Genomic DNA, 13,684 nt, shown 5'->3' on the forward strand with positions numbered 1-13,684 from the left:
GAGCAGGCAGGAGAAAACTAAGATCAGAACCTGATCCCAACACAGCAACCCCCATTTTGCTATTTTTTGACAAAACTATTCCAGAAATAGAAGAGTACCCACACCATCAGGATCACCCTTCTCTCCCTGCAGACATGAGTACCCACATACACAGGGTGACCCGTGTGGCCTCCCAGCCCTTCGTGCCAAGCCCTGCTACACCAGGATGCCAAGGTTAGGGTGTGCAGGGTATGAGCGCTGCCTCCTCTCGCTGCTCAAAATGCTGCATAAACCAGGACTGGAGGTGTAAAAGTGCAGGTATCTGGGACAATTTGGGAAAAGGCATGCGCTCTCTACAGTAATTGTGAGCCCAGTAACAGCTGAATTTTAACACCAACCCAGTCTTACCCCAGTAAGACACTGCCTCTGCCTCAGTTTCCCCATCAATAACTTACTATAAGCAAACTAATAGAGACATCATAATGAAGCAACAGCCATACTTGGCAAATACTGGGAAACAAAATCCTTTACATCCACCCAGCCTGTCTGCCTTTCCAGATTTGGGGATGGTTATTAATCACAAAGAAACTCGCCCAGAAGTCACCCCATTTCACTGAAGAGTGCCCTGAGATACAGCATATCAGACTTGGTCCGGTCATTGTTGGCAGAATGGTCCCAGCTGGGCCTCTTAGCTTTGAGGCTGTATTCAATCTTTATGAAATCTGCTAGTTTATGAAATTATTTTACTTTAGCCATGTTATACTGAATTTAGCTTTTTTATATGGAAACACATACCAGCATAGACACAGTGGGTCACGTACACCTCTTCATGGAGAACAGAGTTTGAACCTTTCTGCTCTTTTGGCTCCAAAACCAAGTGGTCTTTAATGCCTGAGTTAACAGAGATCTCCAAATGGCAGTAGTAGGTCACTTATCCTTCCCTCAGGTAACTCATCTCATAGAAGAAAGCCAAAATGTAAGAAGAGATTCACCACAGTGTGATCTTAACCTTTACCTAGGGAACTCTGCTGGCATTACAGAGGCCAACAGCCATTGTTCATAGAATCATAGAATGGTTAGCGTTCATGTTGCAAAACCATCTTTGAAATCCCCCAACAGACTTGCTTAGGCCTGAATACAGCATCTTTGGTCCCATAATGGGAAAATAATTAACTGATTAGTGCAGAACTAACTTCAACTGTCATTGCATACAGTAAGATTAAATAATCTACAATGTTACAAGTCTTGATTTTGTGTTCTTCCTGGCTTTGTTAAAAAAAGGAAGAAACAGGCTGGCAAGAGGTGATTTTTCAGCCTGCACTGATTGGTTTAAACCCTTCGCAAGTGCAGAAAATACCCCTACTGATACGTTTTTCCCTGAACACTGTTTGCAGCTCTGTGGTGGGGTTCCCAGCACCAATGCATAATACAAGGTATTTACAGTGTATATAAAACAGAGCCATCATGCACATGAAATTCCTAAATCCTGGAGTCCTCGAAAAAACGCCAAAGAGACCTCAGACTTAGTGCATCAGTGAAACTCATGGCTACTTATCACATACCACCAGCAACACATCAGTGAGAAGACCCAAAATCTCTGCTTAGTCTCACTCTAACCAACATTTTGCAGCCAAGTATAAAAGACAAATTTCTTTGGACAGATGAGTGGTCCACGTACATTTAACATCCCAGTGTTGTATGAAACAGTGATGATTTCTCTTTTCCTTCATTGCTGGTAGGGATTTGTCTTACCCCTGGTCTCCAACTCCTTCCTCAGGCTGCCAAAATAAGCCATACCATCAGTTTTCCTACTTAAATTCTTACTTCCCTTTGGAAAAGTGTCTCTTCAGACCTGGCCCATGTAGTATTCCCATGCTACTTCCAGAGCTATTTTAATTCATGGGCTAAGAAGGTCTTCCAGCGTGCACTCACTTATCCCAAGAGCCGAGTTAGGTGAGGAACAGAAGCAAGCGCTTGGCATTACCACTGTACATGTGTCTACACAGATATGCCAAAAAGTTTAACAAATCCCAGTCAGCACTGGGTGGATCCAAGACTAAAATGGCGATTAGTAAAAAATGCATTTCTACAATGAGAATTTAAATTATGCATTCAGTAAGTAGTGAGCCAGAATTAGGACTAACCAGTTGGCCATCAACAGATGGAGGGTGAAAACTGGGTGAGAACTACTTCTTTGTAACAGAACTAAACCAGGACCACAACTAAGCATTGACTGAACAGACTAGAAAGTACAAAAAACAAACATAGCACTTCCTGGATCTTGAAAGGGTGACAATGCACAAGTCAGAGATCTTGGCATCAACTGCAGCATACTGAAATTCTGGAGGAGAGTTCTCCTGTGGTCATGAATAGAAGCAAGATTAAAAGCAGCAAGTGGCATGTACTTCCCTTCAGAGCACTGTCCATGGGAAGCCTCCTGCCGCAGTATGTTACTGAAATGATTACAGATCTTAAGATGTTTTAGTGAGGTCATCTAAAGCTCAGTGTGTATGGCACAGCCACAAGCAAAGCGGGCTCATCAGTATTTGCCTGTTAAGGAGCTCTGCTGGAGGTAATGACCCATGTATGTAGGTTATGTGGGGTAAGGACTCAGCAAAATAAAGCTACCTGGTTGCTTTCAGCCCATCCTAACCTCCCTTTGAGGAAAACCTCTGACCACATTAACACATGAGTAGGGTGTTGCTGTCTGCCTCATTTCTTTCCATATCATTCCAGCCCCACATCAGGACTAGCTCTCCAACCCTACCTTGATTCCCTCCGAAAGTCCTCCAACTTCCACAGTGATCCAGCCTGCCTGTCCACTGCTGACAAGGTCTGACAAGGTGAGGTCAGAGTTAGCAACATTTAAGGCTTTTTAAGAAAATATATTTGATTTGACATAACAGTCCATAAGAGCTCAGAAGCACCCACTGTTCTACCACACAAAGGCTCACATGTGTCCCTAAACTTCAGGGTTGGTCCTTAACAACCTTACTAGAGGGCAGGGTGGAAATCAGCATTGGTTTCAAATAATATTTAATGATAACGAATTCAAAGATAGAGCTGAAACCATCACAAGTTCTGTTCTAAGTGAAGTGACTTTGAAAACACTTTGGACTGATTATGTTTTTCACAACAGCGCTCTGCATCACTCTGCGTCAACGCATTGTGGGACACATTGAGGGCAGCGCCAGATCTGCAACATGGTGCTATAAGATCCTGACATTTATCACTTTAGGAAAACAATAGCATTAAGGGAGATCATTGGGTTTTTCTTCTAAGTTAATTTGTTCTTAGCATTAGCAACAAAAACAGGGGGGATGCTATTTTAAAAGTTGCATTAATATGTCTCAAAGCTCTAAAGAGCAATGGGGAATTTTTGCCTGAGTACTCCAAGGGCAGCCAGCAATTACATTTTTGTGAGAAGGCTGTCAATACCAGAGGGATGGGCCAGATCCTGGCTCTGTTCGCATGCTTTCCACTGTTTTGCACTTTTTCTTGCACGTTTTCTGGCCTGCAGAATTGCTCAGAGGCAGCTTGGGTGAAAAGGTCATGAGCTCGGAGACTGGATGGCTATTTCAGGTCCATGACTATTCACAATATAGGGAGTACATAGACAGCTCCGTCCTTGCTGTCTTTTGTCCAGGTCTTTGGTATTTTGTCTCAGGAGATGCAACACAGTGATAATTTGGGTTTTTTTCTCAGGTCTTTAAACCACAGAAGGAATCAATAAATTGGTAAAAAAAGACAATAAGGTCTTAAACTGCTGCTGAAAAAGTCTGGAGCTGAATACTCCTAACAAAAGAAGCCCCATGTCCCAGCATATCACATAATGTTCCAGCTTTCCTGCAACTTCTTTTAGAAGCCATTAAATGCCTGAGTTTATGAGGGTTTTTTTAAATCATCAATCAAAATATTTGGGTTGTTCACAAGGACAAGAAGTGTGTTTAGAGATGTGTTGCTAAGCTTCAGCTCTGCTGCCTGTTTCACTTTCTGCTCATCAGTGTTCTTTATGCCCATTTTTGCTCAATTTCTGAGATTATTATAAGGTCTTCAGCAACAACCATATCACATGAGTCAAATGAGCGGGTGAAAGAATCAGGTGAGATGCTTTGTACTTGCTTCCCTCTCTGGGAATGAGGTGGCCTTTCTTTGAATCCTAGTAAATGAGCCATGTGGAGGATAGTCCTTAAATTTGGTGCTATTGTTAAGAAACAATTTTCCATTTTGGTTTTTGAACCACTGATCTGCAGTCCCTTGGCAAACCTAGCACAGATCCTCTTTACCAGCCATCCCAGAGGTAGCTGGCACTTAGAATCATAGAATCATAGAATAGTAAGGGTTGGAAAGGACCTTAAGATCATCTAGTTCCAAACCCCCTGCCATGGGCAGGGACACCTTGCCCTAAACCACGTGGTCCAAGGCTGTGTCCAACCTGGCCTTGAACACCGCCAGGGATGGAGCATCCACAACCTCCCTGGGCAACCCATTCCAGTGCTTCACCACCCTCACTGTAAAGAACTTCTTCCTTATATCTAATCTAAACTTCCCCTGTTGAAGTTTGAAGCCATTACCCCTTGTCCTACCACTACAGTCCCTAAGGAAGAGTCCTTCCGCAGCATCCTTATAGACCCCCTTCAGGTACTGGAAGGCTGCTATGAGGTCTCCACGCAGCCTTCTCTTCTCCAGGCTGAACAGCCCCAACTCTCTCAGCCTGTCTTCATATGGGAGGTGCTCCAGCCCTCTTATCATCCTCATGGCCCTCCTCTGGACTTGCTCCAACAGCTCCATGTCCTTTTTATGTTGAGGACAGCAGAACTGTATGCAGTACTCCAAGTGAGGTCTCACAAGAGCAGAGTAGAGGGGCAGGATCACCTCCTTCGACCTGCTGGTCACGCTTGCTTTGATGCAGCCCAGGATACGGTTGGCTTTCTGGGCTGCAAGCGCACACTGCCGGCTCATGTTAAGCTTCTCGTCAACCAACACCTCCAAGTCCTTCTCTGCAGGGCTGCTCTGAATCTCTTCTCTGCCCAACCTGTAGCTGTGCCTGGGATTGCCTCGACCCAGGTGTAGGACCTTACACTTGGCTTGGTTAAACTTCATAAGGTTGGCATCGGCCCACCTCTCAAGCGTGTCAAGGTCCCTCTGGATGGCAACTCTTCCCTCCTGCGTACCAACTGAACCACACAGCTTGGTGTCGTCGGCAAACTTGCTGAGGGCGCACTCAATCCCACTGTCCATGTCGCCGACAAAGATGTTGAACAGGACCGGTCCCAACACCGATCCCTGAGGGACACCACTCATTACAGGTTTCCAACTGGTCATCGAGCCATTTACCACACATTTAGTCTTTGCATGCGGCCATCGAGCCAGTTTTTTATCCACCGAGTGGTCCATCTATCAAATTGATGTCTCTCCAATTTAGAGACAAGGATGTCATGCGGGACAGTGTCGAACGCTTTGCACAAGTCCAGGTAGATGACGTCAACTGCTCTGCCTCTGTCCATCAGTTCCGTGGCTCCATCATAGAAGGCCACCAAATTGGTCAGGCAGGATTTCCCCTTAGTGAAGCCATGCTGGCTGTCACCAACCACCTTGTTGTTTTTCATGTGCCTTAGCATGTTTTCCAGGAGAAACTGCTCCAAGATTCCGCAAGGCACAGAGGTGAGACTGACTGGTCTGTAGTTCCCCGGGTCTTCCATCTTCCCCTTCTTGAAAATGGGGGTTATATTACCCTTCTTCCCGTCATCGGGAACTTCACCTGACTGCCAGGACTTTTCGAATATGATGGACAGTGGTTTAGCAACTTCATTCACCAGCTCCTTCAGGACCCGTGGATGGATTTCATCAGGTCTCATGGACTTGTGCACGTTCAGGTTCTTAAGATGGTCTCGAACCTGACCCTCTCCTACAGTGGGCCTAAGGTCTTCATTTTCACAGTCCCTGCATTTGCTTTCCAAGACTTGGGTGGTGTGGTCAGAGCATTTGCTGGTGAAGACTGAGGTCATGGTCTTAATGACTGAAGTCATTAAGAACCTCAGCCTTCTCCAAATCCATGGTAGCCAGTTCTCCTGATAGCTTCCGGAGAGGGCCCACATTATCCCTAGTCTGTCTTTTATTTGCTACGTATCTATAGAATCTTTTCCTGTTATCTTTTACATCCCTTGCCAAACTTAATTCCAGCTGGGCCTTAGCTTTCCTAACCTGGTCCCTAGCTTCCCAGGCAATGCTCCTATATTCTTCCCAGGAAACCTTAGCCAAGCTCCAAATGCAGCCAACTCAATGGCTGGGGCAGCTGGAACATCTCTACATTGCTCCAAGCACTTATTACAGGTGCTGGCAACTGACCAGGAGTGTTGGGATGGATCAATGCTCCCCTCCCCCAACACATCTAGTTTAAAGCTTTCTTGGCCAGCCTGGTAAGCCTCCTACCAAAACAGCTCTTCCCCTTCTTTGTCAGACCAGCTCCACCAGCCTCCAGTAGATCTGGCCTCCCAAATGGAGCCCCATGTTCTAAATAGCCAAACCCCTGACTATGGCACCACCATTCTAACCATTTCTTAACCTGCCAAACGCACCTAGCTTTTTTAAGGTCCTCCCACTTGTCCTGGAGAATCGATGAAAAAACTATCTGAGCTCCAGAGCCCCTAACCACCTCTCCCAGGGCTCTGAAGTCCTTCTTAATGTTCTCCAGGCTACTGCTATCTATATCTCTAGCACCCACATGGACCACTAGAAGGGGGTAATAGCAGGACTTACTAGAGCAGGCAGCCTCTCAGCAACATCCCTGATCTGAGCCCCTGGCAGGCAACACACCTCCCTCGAGACTGGATCAGGCTGGCACATGGGTGCCTCTGTGCCTTTCAAAGTAGAGTCCCCTACTACTATGACCCTCCGCTTTTTCCTGGAGGCACCAGTAGTGATCCTCTTTACTGGTGCATCAGCAGGATGTTCATTAGGTGTGGTGGGTGCTTTCTCATTAGCCCCCTGCAGAACTGTGAAGCGGTTCTGGGTGGGGACATAAGATTAAGGAGGAAGCCCCTCGTCATCCTCCTTTTTTTGTTAGTTTTTCTCGTGACTAATTCCCAGCTTCCTGGGTTGCTGCCCTCCTTCTTTCCTATATGAGCAATGCTGGACGTCTGCGGCCCCTGCACAGTTTGGGCCTGGAGCAAGCAGCCCAGCTTCCTCTCAGCTTCCCTGGCATCTTTTAGTTCTCCAACAGCCTCCCGCAGCTCAGCCACCTGATGCAGGAGGACCTCCACCAGGGGGCACCGAGTGCAGCCCTGTCCATTGTGCACCCTCGCCTCAAGAGACCAGTCGAGGCACTCTCTACACTCCGAGGTCTGCGCCGCAGCGTCCCCTCTCATCGGCTCTGTCTGGGTGCCTACGCTGGCCACCACCGGGGCAGAGCTCCCAGAGCGGGCCCTGGTCCTGAGGCGAGCGCTCACCATCCCGCTCGCTGCCCGCTCGCCCTGCCTGCGCCAACTGCCGCGCAAACTGCTGCGCCACGCCCTGTTTGCCCGCCCTGGTCGCTCGCGCTCCCTGGGATGGGTTTTTCCCCACTGAGGGCTGGTGCCGTCACTCCTGGCGCCGCCTCCTGTGAGTCAGCTGCTCGCGTGAGCTGAGCTGCCGGCTCCTGGGCCAGTCCTGTCGAGGACTTGAAGGTCCCTCGGTCGCTCTTGCCGCTCCGAACTGAGGCTCCTGGACGCTGTGCTTCCCCCCGCTCCGGTGTTAAAGGCGTCCTCTCTGGAGATACTCAGCTCGGCAGTTCAGATACTCACCTCGGCAATTCAAAAAAGAAAAGAATCATACCGGGAGTACTTCTGCAGTACCATTTGAGCTCACTGACTACTGCAGGCAACAGCACATCTAACACATAAGAATCAGTTTTGATTTACTCCTGGTTCTTCAGCAGTGGATAATTTCTCTTGGTTCTTTAATGTTATTTTTTGAACCATGAGTATCACAGAAATGAAGGCTCTATTCCTGCAATTAACCAAGAAAAGTCTTTTGATTCTTTCCAGTGGGACTACTTTTTTCAATTGCTAGGAACCTTAAAATTGGGTGTTTGTCTCCTCTGGGGGAGGTAGTTGGCACATCTTCATTCCTTTGTCGACATTTGATCAGTGAAGCTGTTGAGACCCTTAAACTCTGTCTGACCTACTGCATTCTCCCATTACAGAGGGGTCTTCTGGTGCTTGCAGCCTACCTCCATTTTCAAGCCTGCCACTTTTAAGCCTGTGCTGCTAGATTTTTCTCTCTTATAGCATTGCTGGTGCTGCAGCTGGCATTATTAATTCCATTTTATTAACCAATCTTCCTAATGGACCGGAAGACAAAAGAGAAGACAGTCCTGAGACAACAGCGTGGCTGGGCCTCAGGACATCTAAGTTTAGTCCTTGTGCTTGCCACAGGCTTCCTATGTGACCTTGGGAATCATCTCGTTTAGGTCTCTGGATCTGCTTGGTCTATTTAAATTTGGGGCATCATCTGCTTTTTAAGCTTTATTTCTCCAGCAGCCAGCTCAAGAATCTGCTGCTCTAGCAAAGGAGCCTCACCATTTTCACAATACAACTTGCAGGCTGGTGCTACTGGCTCTCATTCTTGGACCAGAGGAGATCAAGCAAGATTGTAAAGATGAATTGGGATTGCATTGCTCATGAAAATGGTGAAATCCTGCCTGGTGCTCTGCAAGGATACTGGAGGACAGAGGAGCCCCCTCTTTGGCTAGTATGCTCAGAAGAGATGAAGAAGACACACTTTTATTGGATTCTCAAAGCAAGGTCTGGCAGCCAGTGCCTGAGCTGGGGAAACAAGGCCTGGACTTTGACTCATAGGTGTGCCACAAGCTAACAGGGACCCCATCCCTGCCTGGGTAAGGTCCTGTGCTGGGAGAAGAGGAGGTGGCCCTGGAGCAGCTCATCTCACTGCACTGCTGAGACCCTGCAGGGCAGGCACAGCTCCTCTGAGCTGCTCTGCTGGGAGGAAGAGGCAATAGGAGGCAGAAAAAAGAGCGTGAGCGGCGACCACACCAGTGCAAGCCCACAAGCACACTGACTGCATAGGAGTGCACAGAACGAGCTGTGCAGGCAGCCCTGCTGCAAGCCCAGGCAAAGTGCCACACCAAGGTAGCTCTGCCGCACAGCAACACTAGACAGATCCTGCCTGGCGAAGTCCTGCCCTGTGCTCCTTCATACATCCAGGTTTTGGGATGAGGCAAGTCTGGTGCAGCACCCAGGAAAGATGTGCTCACACAAATGCCTGAATCCTTGCTTACAGCTTACAGCAGCTGCCCCTCACTCCTGCTCTATTGGGTTCAGGCCCAAGTTTTGAAGCTCCAGGTGCTGATTCAGGGGCTGGGATGTCCTGTCCAAAATGCAGCTATAAATTGTGCAAATGTGCCTGCAAATTAAACTGACAGCCTGCAGACAGAGGCTCAGAAGACTGAGGTTTCATTTGCAGAAGTGCCACAAGCCCTTAATTCAGGTTGGGATTCTCAGAAGCAGCCAGGGGTGTTAGCAAATAAGCTGTGTTTTGTAGCATTTCTGATGTCACCTCTGCTTCTTTACCCACCATTTCTCCTGCTGACTCAAGCTAGGTGGGTGAGAGAAGGTGCAGAATGACTTACCACAGACCAAGCCTCTTTCCCCAGACATTGTTCCCTCCCAAAAAGCTATTTTCTTTGGGGAAGAGAGTCACTGAGCAGGCCCTGAGCTGCTCACCCCTCTGCAGGGTGCTGGAGAGCTGCTTTGAGTATCTCAGCATGGACATCTTTGCATGCTCTGCCACTGTCCCCACCCCACTGCACAGGGAGGCTGGGATGACAATGCATCAGTGGCAGAGGTGTGTGTGGATGCTGCAGCTATGCACACACTGGCTCAACTGACACAGAATTGTCATGGCAACCCCAGCTTTCCCCAGAGAACAGCAACAGATCGCTAATACACTGCTGGATGCAATAGACACAACTGCTGCTCTATGGATGTGAGACACCTGGGTACCAAAATGCTTTCTGCACACAGAGAGGTGGTGCTTGCAGAACCACAGCTCTAGATCATACTTCATCTGGGAAGTTGGCTGCTCATATGGAAAAATCTTGGCTGAGGTTATAGAGGAAGGGGGGATAGGCAGGGGCAGGTTAGAAAGCAGATGCTCCTGTCCTGAGCAAATGCAATCCCACAGCACTGGCAAAGGTGATGGAGGAGGCAGAGTGTGGCTGCTTATTGCAGCAATGCTAACAGTGCTGCACGGCATGAAGGGCTTATGCACGAGGAGTGTGTTAGTGCTGTCCAAGGGGAAAAAAAAACAAAACAAAACAAACAACAAAATAAACAAAAGGAGAAGTGAAGGACATAAAATACTGGTGTGTAAGACAGGAATGTCAGCGCAAGACTGTGGGAAGGGGAAAGCAAAGAAAGAGTATGAGCAGGGCTCTGGTGAGAGCCAATATTAGTACTGGCTAGAGAAACGCTTTGGACAGTAAAGCAGCACTCTGATTTTTAAATGTTATTATGGGCCTCTAGGGTAGTTAGAAGAATTAGATCAGGAAATGATGAGCCAGAAGTGTTGCCTGAAAAGTGGTCAGAGTTGTATTTGCCAGGGAAATGAGCAGGGAGAATGGCTTTGTGGGGCATTTTAGGACATCAGCTGGAAGAAATGCTACGCAGAAAAGCAGTGATGGTTTTGAGTACCGGAGGGGGTGGCCCTGCCCCGGCACATCACCTCACATGGGGCAGAGGGAAGAGAAAAGGATGGATCGTATGTATCTATCCTCTGGAACATACTGTAAGCAAGGTAGAGAAAGCTTCCAGCATCAAATCAGCAAAATATGCAATGAAAATCCACACCCTGGAGCCAGCTCATTAGGAACTTAACACCAGTCATTCCTAAGACTAGATATCTTATGTGTACAGATGCAAAATGATGAAAAAGACAAGAAAAAAATGCAGAACCCAGACAAACCCACCGAATTTGTGGAAATGGGTTTGTCTCTGAAAAACAGATTCCATCTCTGAGTACTTGAATATCATATATCCTCTCTGCACAAAATGAGAAAGTCCTGATTTGGATGCTGACGTCGAATATCAGAGAAAAGACAATTTCATTTCCCATTCTCAAGCGGAAGGATTAAAGATAGATTAGCAAAACTATTTCACATTTACAAACCAAACTAAAAGGCCTAAGGAATTTAGATTTCCCTGACTGTATCATTAAACACCATAAGCAACATTTTCCTGATTGCTCCTGCAAAGGAATGATAGCCCTCTACTCTGGGATGAGCATGAATTTATAATAGGAGGTATAGAGTGAATTTGAATATATATATATATGCAAAATGGAGTTATTTTGCCATCTTTATCATTAAGCAGCATGAAAGTTCACTGGACAAAATGGAACAAGGAGAAATGTTTTCCTTCTATCACAGTACGTTTAACTACTGCTTCAATAATGGATAGCATGTGGATATGGCAGAAGTTGCAGCGATTTCAGACCAACAGTGTAGATTTGCAGATACAGAAATAGCTGTTACCCCAGAGCACTGCACATGAACAGTGTGAGGTGGAAAGATAGCATACTAAGTTTTGTGTATGTGTAGTGAATTCCCTTGCAACAGGTTTGGCTTTTGCAGAAACTGGGGAATTCCAAAGATAATAGTAAAATAGATCTGGGTGAGCATTGCAGAAGGTCTGCTGGGACTTCTGAACTGCTTTCCCTAAGTGTTTCACTCCTTGCAAATATTTAAGTACATGTGGCTTTGCTGAAACTCCCTGAGACAAGTGCCACCAAATACCCCTCTGTATAACATCAGATGCCTCATTCTTAATAAAAACATCCAGGGGCCAAAAGCATGATATCCCTGTGTCCCATCTAAGGCTCTTGCATGTCATATGCCATATACTTAATTTATTGCAAACAAAACAGAGATAAAACATAATGGCATGACATTAATTTTAAATTATCATAAATTCAAGAAAACCACAATCTTTATATATGCAAAAAACCCCAAACCCAAACGCAAATGCCATGTTTTGTTTTGGATGAACCTCATTTTTCACAGGTGTGGTAGAATGTGATCTTGCTGAATGCCAGGCAGGTCCCTGAATCCTGCAGGTCAGGACTTCGGAAGCCTCTGTCTCTAAGATTTGAAGCTGAAAGACATCAGTCCTCTAGATTAGGATGTTATGCTGCTTTTGGCTGGGATAGAGATAATTTTCTTCATACTAGCTAGTATGGGGCTATGGTTTGGATTTGTGCTGAAAACAGTGTTGATAACCAGGGTTGTTTAAGTTGCTGCTGAGCAGTGCTTACACAGAGTCGAGGCCTTTCCTGCCTCTCACACCACCCCACCAGTGAGTAGGCTGGGGGTGCACAAGATGTTGGGAAGGGACAGACAGGACTGCTGACCCCAACCATCTAGTACTGGGGACCAGAAGAGAAGGGATTGCTACTTCATTTTGGAAGTAGCAGCTATTACCTTTTGCAAAACACTTGCTTTTTAACTGTGCTTTATTTTCCTCCTCCCCTACCCCCCCAGGTTGCCTGACATTTGAAATGATCAAAGTTTCCTGTGAACCACAGCGTCTAAGTTTCAGATAAATATAGCCACGCTCTCCGCATTTGTTTGTTTTCCTCAGGTTGAAAACCTGCAGTAGAGACCTACTTATTTTGGAGCCGGGAGAGCTGCTGCTTGTCACCATGTGCTTCAGCAACCAGGGAGGAGCTTAGCCCTGCCTGCGCACAGGGTGCAGCTCCGGACCACTCGAACACAGGGTCCAATCCTGCCCTGGCAACTTAGAGCAAATTAACCAGCATCCTCTATGCTGGCTCCAGGGGCCAGAGCAACCCTGGAGTGGGCAGAAAGCAAAAGGAGGCGTAATGCATGGAGATAGGCTGCTTATAGGGGTGCATGGAGGGAACGATAGAGGTGGCCATGGTTGAGTGTTGTGACATGCCCAGCCCACGCTGACACACAGAGGGACAACCCTGAGCCCTTTGAGACATGGTGAAGCTCTGTGACCTCCAGGGTACAGATGAAATCTCATGCAAAGGCAGGAAGGTCCTGACCCCAACCCCTCCCTTGGCCACCCACGTATACCAAATCAGCCCAGTACAATTTATTTTGGACTCCCTATTAGCTGAGAAATAAATGTGGCAATTACTTTGCACATCTGAAGTGTCAGAACCCTTCAGCACATTTCCCTGAAGCTAAATAATTAATGAGGGGCTCTGATTAGTGTGAATCTTGTGGAGTCATCAGACAGTACCGAGTGACATTTATTTTTACCCCTCAATGCCTGAGATGGGGGTTTGTTAAGAGGACAAGGATGGATGGGCTTCCCAGCCACCAAACTGGGAGGCTTCCTGCAGCCAAAAGGGCTTGGCTTGTTGTTTATTTTGGAAAAGAAGGTTTCTGCCCTGCTTTGTGCTCAGGCTACCACAGACTGAAGCAGCTTTCTAAATTTGAATGCTTTGCATGGATATGATGGACGATAAAACACACTTCCATGCAAGAAAGATACCCTGCGTAAGTAGCACCCAGCAACTCATTCACCTCAGTGTCTCGTTAGAGGCACCACACCTGCGAGACTTTTTTCCCCCCTCACCAACAAATAGGGGTCAAGTAGAAGATACCAGCTGTGCAACTGCTAGGGGTGAGGCTTGGATCCTGCAAACCAGACCACCACAGCAGGACCTGGCTCTCACA

General features: G+C 47.0%; 1 protein-coding gene across 1 annotated transcript in view; it reads right to left on the reverse strand.

Annotated features, from left to right (window-relative positions):
• The window catches only part of RTN1 (reticulon 1), a 124,827-nt gene that overhangs the window by 16,789 nt on the left and 94,354 nt on the right, over positions 1-13,684 (reverse strand). The window lies entirely within an intron of this gene.

Source organism: Strigops habroptila, chromosome 4, assembly GCF_004027225.2.
Source record: "Strigops habroptila isolate Jane chromosome 4, bStrHab1.2.pri, whole genome shotgun sequence".
NCBI classification, from domain to species: Eukaryota; Metazoa; Chordata; class Aves; order Psittaciformes; family Psittacidae; genus Strigops; species Strigops habroptila.